The sequence below is a fragment of the Camelus bactrianus genome, chromosome 16 (genome assembly GCF_048773025.1).
Source record: "Camelus bactrianus isolate YW-2024 breed Bactrian camel chromosome 16, ASM4877302v1, whole genome shotgun sequence".
Taxonomy (NCBI): domain Eukaryota; kingdom Metazoa; phylum Chordata; class Mammalia; order Artiodactyla; family Camelidae; genus Camelus; species Camelus bactrianus.
Window position 1 is genome coordinate 43,614,454 of NC_133554.1, and position 10,895 is coordinate 43,625,348.

Here is a 10,895-nt window from a genome sequence, read left to right on the forward strand (position 1 = left end):
CCACCCCCGCTTTGGGCAGAGGACACTGCCTGTTCAGAGAGAAATGATATACGATGCCCAGCTTCCTTCCCTCCTCCCCTAAGGGGCTTGAGGGAGCGCATGGTCTCCCCTGGGAGGTGTGGATGTACGTGCGTGTGTATACACACGTATGCACGGGTGTGTGTGAGTGTACATGTGTGCAGACATGTGCGTGGATGCATGAGTGTGTGCATTAGGTGTATGTTTTTTCTGTGTGTGTGTCTGCTCACTCCGTGGCCAGAGGAGAGAGTTCAGACTGCTGAGGCACCCCCCCAAAAAACAACCAAATAAGTGTTGGCCAAGACGGCCCCCTCTTAGCAAGTCTACGTCTCCGCAGGCCAGGATGATGGCGCTTAGGACCCAAGGCCTAAACAAACATATTTAGAGTGCCTTTTCAGGAGGGGAAGGGCAGGCAGCTTACTGAGCCCCTGCCCTCTGAGTTCATCCTCCAAGTAGCCACCTCGTGTGTAGGAACTGTTTTCAAGCAGAGCACAGCACCCGCCTCCAGCGGCCCCTGAGCCATTTGTCTTCAGGGGAGGAAATGGGAGGATGTTCCCACCACCCCCTCCACCTCCTTCGTGGCCAGCCAGGCCTCCACATCTGGGCCACAGCTGGCTGCTGAACTGCCCTTATGGCCTGCTCTCTCCAAATGACAAGAAGACAAAGAGCTGTCAGTGGAGGGCCCTGAAAGTCACCACAACTCCTCAGCCAGCTGGGAGCCATAAAAGAGCAGCCTCAGTTTCCCCATCTGTAAACTAGGGCCAAGGGCAAGGGCAACCCTGCCCTCTGAAAGATCCATTGGGAGAATTAAAGAATAGAAGATGTGGAAATATCCTGTAAACTCTAAAGGGCTGTCCGAAGGATGGTGACTAATTTACACTCAACAGATATCTGCCGGGCGTGGGTTACAGCTGTACACCGGGTTGGGTGCCGTGAGACGGTCAGAAAGATGGTATATTTTACACCAGAGCCAATGAAGTCTCTTCACCGTTGCTGCCTGTGGAGGTGCCTGTGGAAGTGGGTGGGGGATCTTGTGCCCAGTATACAGATGAAGAAACCAAAGCTCTGATTGTTGGAGGAATTCGCCCACATATCTACACTGTATTGGAAAAGATGTCACCCTGCCTCATGTCCTTTGGGCTGTTGTGAGTGACTAGTTATAGAGCCTTCTCTAGCAAGCCAAGCTGGTAAGTGAAGCTGGTCATGACCTGAGATGGTAAATGGAACAGGCATGAAGTCACCTGCAGGGAGCCCAGGGCTCCAGTTCATTACTGTCAAACTTGTCATTACTGTCAAGCTCAGACCCGACTGGTTTCTGAGACTCGAGCACTTCCCTGCCTCTTCCCCTGGCTGCCAAGGAGTGAGGTCTTCAGAGCAAGATCCCACTCTTTGCCTGCTCTCCCATTCTGCCTCTCCTGTCCTCCAGGAGCCTGGAGCCTCACCCAGAAAGAACCCAGATGGCTAAGTGACATAGGAAGGTGTCGGATGATGCAGTGGAAACAATCTGGCCTTTAGAGTCAAACCCACCTGGTCTGAATCCTGGCTCGACCTCTTCCTGGTGTGGAAGCTTGGCCAAGCCATGGTTCCTAAGCCTCAGTTTCCTCATCTGAAATGAGATTCATCCGTGGCTCTGAGCTGCTGTGACAATTAAATGAGCTAACAGGTGGGAAAGAGCCCAACCCAGCTGAGTCAGTGTTCAGGGAGACTGGATTGCCTTTCTCTTTCCTCAGAGAAGAAGTACGAGATACAAGACGAGTGAGTCTTGGGGAGGAGGCAGGTGAGACCTCACTGGCTCTGCCAACCAAGGGGAGAAGGCCGGAGGAAAGAAAAGGAGTGACGTTCAGTGACATGGGTCTAGAAAAGATGGCAGAGAATACTTCTGACTGGGGCTTTGAGTCACTGAGAGAAACAGAGAATACGCGTTTCCTCGCATATTCCTATGAACAAACACCATCATGTGGCAGAGTTGATAGGATCTTGGAGACCAGCCTGTCCAGCTCCTTTGGTCCACAGGGAAACTGAGGCCCAGAGAGAAGGGACTAGTTCAGGGTCATACAAGGCATTCATGACAGACTCTTGACTTGTCGGTGCTCAGCTCACCTCCCGGGAGGCCTGGGTGGGGCCTGGGGAGTTAACGTGCTCCTATCAGTTGAAATCAAGAGAGGCACAGGAGGGAGAGCTGGACCAGAGACAACAGTCAAAGCCAGGGCCCCGGCCTTTCTGTCCAGGGCCTGATGTCCTCTCGATGGGTCAGATCTGCCAGCAGCAGTTGGCTGGCCAGCCCTGGAGGTCCCTATCTGTCTAGACTGCTCGCTGGCCCATCTTGCCCGAGAAACTCGACCCAAGGCAGGCTGGGGTAGGCAGGATGGCCTCGTAGGTCCGCGACAGCTCCGGAAGTCTGCACACAGAGGCTCTGGAAGACTGAGAGGTGTTGTCTCTGCAGAAAAGCCGTCGGACGTCTCTGTGTGACGGTGACACAAACCATTCCTTCCTCCGTAATCACCCTCGCTGCGGCGCTAGCTCAGGGCAGACAGCCTGCCGTGCCTGGGCTTTATTTTCAAATCCCTCTTGCTTTTTTTTTTTCAATCCCTGGGAATGCCTGAACGCCCAGGCAGAGGAAAGCACTCAAATCTGTCCTTGAGTGTGCTGGTGGTGATGTGATGGCTCAGACGGGACCCTCCGAGCTCTGCGGCAGGAACAAACCCCCTGCTGATGTAATTTAAAAGAATAACCTCCCAATTTTCTCATCTCCCTTTGCTGGATACACCTTATCAAATGACAGAAGAAGCCAATGTTTGGTTAAATAGTTCAGAGGTTAATACTCAACAGATGGGAGATTTTTTTTTTCCTTTCTTTTTCCCCGCTTCCAGACCTGGTCTGCTCCTTTTGCTGGATATATGAGGCTGGAGGGACCCAGGGGCATTCCTCCCATCATGCCCTTCAAGGGAGCCCATCTCTCCCCAGCCACCACTGGCCCTCGGGCCATCTCAGGCTGTGTCTCCGTCCTCCACCCGGTCTCACTGTAGGGCAGGGCCAGCCACGACTGGCTGTGCTGCGGAAGGCAGAACTGTCTACCCTGCAAAGTATCGGAGTGGGACACAAGGCAGGCCACAAACCCTTTTCCCTACCACTATGGGAATGCTATTCTCCTGGTTTAAGATAAATAAATAATTGAAATTCAGGCTCCAGAGTGGGGAGAACGCTCACCTCCCACACCTGGTTCTGCCACAGGCCTCCTGCGGGACTGTCAGCAAACCTCAGGCCGGCTCCGAATCCTGGCATCCCTTCTACAGAATGGGAAGAAAGGCCGCTTTTTCTTCCTGGCTTCACTGAAGTGGAGAATGAAAAAAAGCCCCTGTTTGGGGCCTCATCCTCCCAGAAGCAAACCCTGGAACAAGGCTTTGAGGGCAAATGGTTTATTTGGGAGGTGAGGCCAAGAAGTAGCAGTAGGGAAGTGGGGTCTGAGGCAGGGCTGAGAAAGGGGTCCCTGAAGGGTGTATCACAGCCTGTTGCTCACTGTGGGCGACTGGGGCACAGTTGTATGGGGGACAATGGAAGACTGGTTTTGATCGCACTTCCAATGCGGTCCCACTGGCCACTTGTTACTATAGGACACTTGAAATGTGGCTAGTCTGAGCCCAGAGGTGCTGTGTGTAATACACAACAACTCAAAGACTGAAGACAGAAAAGGAATGCCTAATATCTCATTAATAATTTGTTTTATTGTTTACACATTGAAATGATAATATTTTAATATACTGGGTTCAATAAAGTATAGTATTAAAATTAATTTCACAAGCTTAGTTTTCGTTTTTTTCATGTGGCTACTAAAAAATTTAGAATTCCAGGGGGAGGATATAGCTCAAGCGGTAGAATGCATGCTTAGCATACACAAGGTCCTGGGTTCAATCCCCATATATCTTGTCTAAAAACAAAAATAAACTTAATTACCTCCCCCCTGAAAAAAAGAATTTTTTTTTAAATTTAGAATTCCATGTGACTCTGCTTCTCTTGGTCAGAGCTAGTACAGAACAGGCCTCAGAGTTATCCCCCTTGAACTCCAATTCAGAGCTCTGATTTTTAAAATAATCATAAAGCAATTAAAAATTAAAAAAAATTAATAGTCTTAAAGCTAATAATAAAAAAAAGTTAAAATGTACAAATTGCCAACTGTAGCTCACACAGCTATATGGTATATTTAAACACTGCTAAGAAGACAGATCCTAAACATTTTCATCATAAGGAAAAAACATTCTTTTTCTTTTTCTTGTTTTGTATCTATATGAGATGATAGATATTAACTAAGCTTACTGTGGTAATCATTTCATAATATACGAAAGTCAAGTCACTATACCATACACCTTAAAGTTACACAGTACTGTATGTCAATTACATCTCAATAAAACTGAAAGAAGGGAAAGAATGTTAGCATTCATCAAATGTTCCCTCTGGTCAGGTGCTGTATGTCAACTGATAATTTAATTCTCACAATAACACCACGAAGGAGATAGAACTATTATTATAGGAGATAGAACTATTATTATAGGAGATAGAACTATTATCCCCATTTTATGGATGAGTATACCAAGGCACGGAGTGACTAGGCATGGAAATGCAGCAAGCAAGGGGCAGAGGTGGGGGTCAAAGCCAAGTTTGTAAGATCCCAGCTCTGGAGAGCTGCTCCTCTTACTCTCAGAATGACTGGGGTTGCTGAGAGGAACCTCTATCAAACAAGGTACATTTGAGAGCCCAGGTTTCTGAAAGCATCGCATCGGTGCCCTACCATCCCGTGATTTTCCGCGGAGGCAAAGCCAGACTGGGAGATGTAGGGTCTGAAAGAGAAGAGGCATGTGTTAATAGAAAGCCATCTATGGGCAACAGAAATGCTCAAAGAAATGCAGAGTCCTTTCATCCACCTGACTTCCCTTAGCTGAGTCTGGTGGGTCATTCCTGGGGTAGATGTGTGGTCATGGGTGGATACTTCAGTTGCCATCTCAGGGCTAAAGCCCAATGGAATGCTCTCCAGCCTAGGAGGCAGGAGATCTGCTCTGACTAGCCAACTTTAGGTCTGTGACCGTGGGCCAAGTCTAAAATCAGGTCCCCTCCGCCTAGTTCCATGAGTCTGTAAGGATGACCCACACATAGTCCTTACTCATTCCCTGCCCCCTTCTCCTCGGGGATAGCACCCCTGATGCAGGATTGCACAGGACACAAGGTAGGAGGTCTGTTCCCAAGCCCCTAGCCCCAGCTCCATGTTCCCCACTATGTACACTTGTGGCCCATCCACAGATCAGGATGTTGGAGGCAAAAGCCCTTAGATACCACCTTCACAGAGAAAGAAATAGAGGCCCAAACACGGCCAGGGCCACGCACAGCAAAGGAGCCAGGCAGAGACCAACCCAACCTTCAATGGGCTCTCAATTCAGCTATTGTAACCAGACCCCCACCATTGAACATTAGTTGATCAGTGATCCAGGGTCACCATCCTGCTTGAAGATCAAAGGTTATCAATACCCTTCCCCCATTCCTTTTAAGCCAAATCCATACATGTCTATAAAACACCTGCTAGGTGCCAGACTTTGCCCCTGAAGATGAACACAGCCCAGATCTTGCCCTGAGAGGCTTCCCATGTACTGGGGAAGGAGACGCAGGGCTGAGACATATAATACAAGTGACAGCAGGTGCAGGGGTACAGCTGTGCTTTTGGAATCAAAACACCCGGCTTCAAGTCCCAGGTCCATCATCTATCTTTGCAGGAGGCGTAACGCTCTGAACACAAACTTCAGTATGGGAGAAAGAAAACATTATTTTCTATAATTCAACTCAGTACCTACTTTCAGGATTGATCCTGACAGGTTGCAGGGAACTTAAACCTCAGTGTTTCCATTTTCTTCTCTATGTGCCCGGGGTTTGTGAAACAGAGCTAGCTCCTTCCCCAGGGGGAAGGGGAGCACGTGGACTTCAGATGCCCTGCCCTCCCAGGTGCCTGCCAGGATGCCCATTCTCTCAGTGCCTGCTGTGCCCGGGCAAGCATCTGTAAGTCCTGGAATCTCTCATCTGTAAGTCCACAGATTTGCTGGTCTACTTACAAGAGCCAGCCTTCTGCCCCAGGACTCATCCTCTACAACTGCCACCCTGTCAGGAAGTTGTTTTAAGAAAACATGGTGCAGCCACTATGGAAAACCATATGGAGCCCTTTAAAAACTAAAAATAGAGTTACCCTATGATCCAGCAATCCCCTTCCTGGGCATATATCCCAGCAGCACTGGTTACAACAGCCAAAACAAGGAAGCAACCTAAATGTCCATAGACAGATGACTGGCTACAAAAGACGTGAGATAGATAGATAGATCACAATGGAATACTACTCAGCCATAAAAAAGAATGAAATATTGCCATTTGCAACAACATAGATGGACCTAGAGGTGATCATACTCAGTGAAGTAAGTCAAACAAAAATATCATATGATATCACTTATATGTGATATCTAAAAAAATGACACAAATGAACTTATTGACAGAAACAGATTCACAGACATAGAAAACAAATTTATAGTTACCAAAAGGATAGGGGGCAGGGGTAAATTAGGAGTTTGGGATTTGCATGTACAAACTACTATATATATAAAATAAATAAACAACAAGATCCTACTGTATAGCACAGGGAACAATATTCAATATTTTGTAATAACCTGTAATGAAAAAGAATATATATATAAATGTATAACTGAATCACTTTGCTGTATGCCAGAAACTAACACAACATTGTAAATCAACAATACTTCAATTAAAAAAAAACAGGTATTAGAGACATTCGCTGGTTTATAATGGCATAGTGATTTAGGGGGGAGAAATTTTTATTTTTAGAAGTGTACACTCAAGCATTTTGGAGTGAATTTTCATGGTGTATATAATTCTTTGAAACAGCTGAACTAGTTTGGCCATTTTCTATAAAGTTAAACATACACTTCCCATATAATGTGGCAACTGCTCCCTGGCTTCAACTCTAGGTTTCTACCCTAGAAAAATAAAATCTTACATTCACATGGGAACCTTTACACACTATTTCTAGCATCTTTATTCATGATTGCCAAACACTGAAAACAACCTAAATATCCTTCAGGAGGGAAATGAATAAACAAAGTGTGGTACATCCATACAATGGAGTACTATTCATCTATAAAAAGGAAAAAGCTATTGACACACTTAAACACTTGGATAAGCTCAAAAGTATTACGTTGAGTGAAAGGAGCCAGTTTCAAAAGGTCACATAATCGATGCTTCCATTTATACATTCTTGAAAAGACAAAACTATAGGGATGGATCAGTGATTGCCAGAGGTTATCAAAAGGGGGAGAGGATGTTATAAAGTGGTGACACCAAGGGGTTTTTGAGATAATGGAACTGTTCTGTGTCCTGATTGTGATGCAGTTACACAAATCAATATATGTGTTAAAATGCAGAGAACTGTAAACCCAAAGAGCCAACTTCAATATATGATTTAAAAAAAAATCTATCTAGCTATCTAGAAAGAGAGAGAGAATGAGACAGAGAAAAAAGGTGAGTGTGATGAAATGCTGACTGCTGTCAGGTCCAAGTGGTAGGATACTGGTTGTATTTTACTAGTCTGGTTTTCTGTACATTAGATATTTTTCATAATATAGAGGAAGAAGAGGTGGAAATTTCTCTCTGAAGCACCAGCCTGGCTGGGTCTGGCCCTCTGAAGCATGGGTTCCCACTCCCTGGGGAGCACAAGGGAGGCAGCCTCTCTGCCTGAGGCTGGAGTGGGTATATGACGTCTCACCCTCACCAACTTGGCCTCCAAGAATTGACAAAGAGTTTTCCAGGTCAGCCTCTTCCCAGGTCGCTCAGCAGTTGATCAGAAAGTTCTTCTATGGCCAATGCCTGCCTGGTACAGGCTACAGGAGAATGCGTATATCTGACCCGTTACTTCTTACATGCCCATTCCAGAGGCCAGATGCATCACTTCAGGACCCCTGCTCGGGGTGGTGCTCCCTCAGGACTCCCCTCTTCCAGGCTTCTGCGTCACTGCACACACAACTCAAGATCACTGCCTCTAAAACAGGAAGGAAACATCCTTGTTTCATGAGAGGGGCTGCCATCTGAGTGCACTCTGGCGGGGACAGGACTTTCCTGTGTGCTCTGGGACCCACCTGACTCAGAATCATCAGATGTTGATTAAAAGGCAGCTTCCTGGTCCCCACCCTGGACCCATCTGGAATGAGACCCAGGAGTCAGCATTGGAACCAAGCTCCCCACAAGGAAATCTAAGAACTATTGGCCCAGGAGAGCAGTTCAGTTCTCTCATGAGAAATGATCTTCTAATGGGTGCGTTAGGCTAGGAAAAAAGCTCCCCCCTCCCTCCTCCCTAAACCCCACCCAGGGCATGGATCACATTAGAGGGCAGAAAGCTTTTCTATCAAGGGCTGGATTGTAAACATTGTAGGCTTGCGGGCCACAGGGTCTCTGGTGCCACTACTCACCTCTTCCCTCAAGCACAGCAAGCAGCCCTGGACAATTACATAAACAAATGAGTGTAGCTGTGTGCCAATAAAACTTTATTTATAAACATTGAAATTTGAATTCCTTGTAATGTTCACGTGTCCCAAAACCTCCTTTTTTGATTTTTTAAAAAACCACTTTAAAATGTAAGAACCATTCTTAATAGAGACAGAAAGTAGATGGGTGATTACTTTGGACTGGGGAATGGGGGAGTGGGGAGGGGTGACTGTGAAAGGAGTATGGGGTTTCTTTTTGGAGTGATGAAAACATTCTAAAATTGACCGTGGTGATGGTTGCATATATCCATAAATACACTTAAAACCACTGAGGTATAAACTTCAAATGGGTGAATTATATGGTATATGAATGATATCCCAATAAAACCATTAAAATGTATATATATTCTTAGCTGCTAGACTGTACACTAACAGACAGCAGGCTGGATTTGCCTCCTGATGTAACTTGCTGATAGGAAGGATTTAGCCTAACAAGATTTAAATGCTCTGTATAATGGGGAAACACAGCAGGGTGCGGTGGGGAGAGGAGGTGGAGAGGAGATGAGACGGAAAGTCTGGAGGAGATAACTTGAAGACAGACCAATGCTTAAGACTGAGAGCTAGTTAGCGAGGCAGGGAATGGCTGATGGCTCCACCAGGGGTCACAACCAGTGGTCCACGAGTCAAATCCCACCTGCCACTTGTCTTTGTAAGGCCTGTGAGCTAAAACTGGTTTTTTACAGATGCTCATTTGCAGTCAATTTGATAATAGAGAACACTAACTTTGAATACCAATTAAGCAAAATGTTATAGCCTGGAGGAGAGTATAGCTCAGTGGCAGAGGACATGCCTAGCATGCATAGAGGTCCTGGGTTCAATTCCCAGTACCTTCATTAAAAAAACAAATAAACAAACCTAATTACCTTCCCACCAACAAAAAAAAGTTATATCCCCCCAAATAATTCCATTCTCTCATTAGTAGGCCTGTATTATAAAAAGACTTTATTCAATTATTATGCTTTGAATTTTACTAATAAAAATTTTATGGAAATTTGCTTTCTCTGTTGTTATTTAAGTATATACATAATATGCTTGATTTTGCCTGTTGGTCCACAAACCTAAAATATTTATTATTTGGCTCTTCATAGAAAGAGTTTGTTGACTCCTGGTCTAGCAATAAATGATTTTCAATTTCAAGTGACTTCCTGTCTGGAAACCCCATATCACCTCAAACCTGGAGGGAAAATCTGTAAAACACACACCAGCCCGTCTTAGTGGAGTTCTGATGACCAGTAGCAAGTTGGACAAGGCCCGAGAGATCTGGGTGGATTCGGGGAGCTGAGAAGGGAGACACACAGAGAACTAAATGACCCAAGAGCCCAAGGAGGCAGCACGCTCTCCCTGAATATTCTAGAGGAAGGTGATTCTTGAGAGAGGAAGGGAAAGGGCCAGGTCCTGCTGTTACATGAGTGGGAACAGACAATTGATTACTTTCCCATCAGGTCAGCCCCCTGAGGGTCGGAACTGTGTTGTCTTCATCTTTGTTTCCCAGCACACCCAGACTGGCATTTAATGAACACTTGAAGAATGAATGGACGAGTGAATGAATGATTGGACTTAGTGAAGAGGTTGCTCTAATGGTGACTTGGACTAATCTCTGATATGCACTCCAACCCTTTGTCTCAGCCACTGGCAAGTTTTAACAGCATTGCCCAAGCTATGTCATTCAAGATGTTAAAAGGTGAGGAAAAAAATGTTTCAAGGATAAATCTGTTTATAAAATGCTGCCTAATGAATCCCTGTTCTGGGCAGTCTCAGTATAACTGCACATCAGCTTATTAAAGGCCCTGAGAAGTCCTGCACCATTAGTTGTTCAGAGTGTGGGAAGAATCTGGGATGTTTCTCAGATTTCCAACCCATCTGCCATAGTTGAGTCCTTACCCATCTCCCCAGAGGCTCCCGAGGTTCCCAATGCCACCATTCCTGAAATTCGCACAGTGAAAAGCAGATTGGTTCTCTGGCTGGTGTAAAATTAAGTCTTCTTTTGTCACCTATTATTTCTTCTCCTGGTCTTCTTGTGGCTTTATACCTTAAAAAGAAAAAAAAATCTGTTGTTTTAGTGGGATTTTGGTGTGGGAGGGAGCAAAAGTTGATATGTGTGCGTTCATCTGCCATCTTTCAACAGAAGAAAAGAAGGGCTCTGCAGTGAGGTCAGGCAGCAGGAAAAGACTGGGAGCAGATGAATGAGAGGCCGGGTTTGGGAGTAGCAGGTGGGCCTCGCTTCCCTGAAGCACATGGACTCTGGTTAACCAAGAAGAGCTTTGCTAGGGCCTTGGAAAGCAAAAATGTAAAAATGTG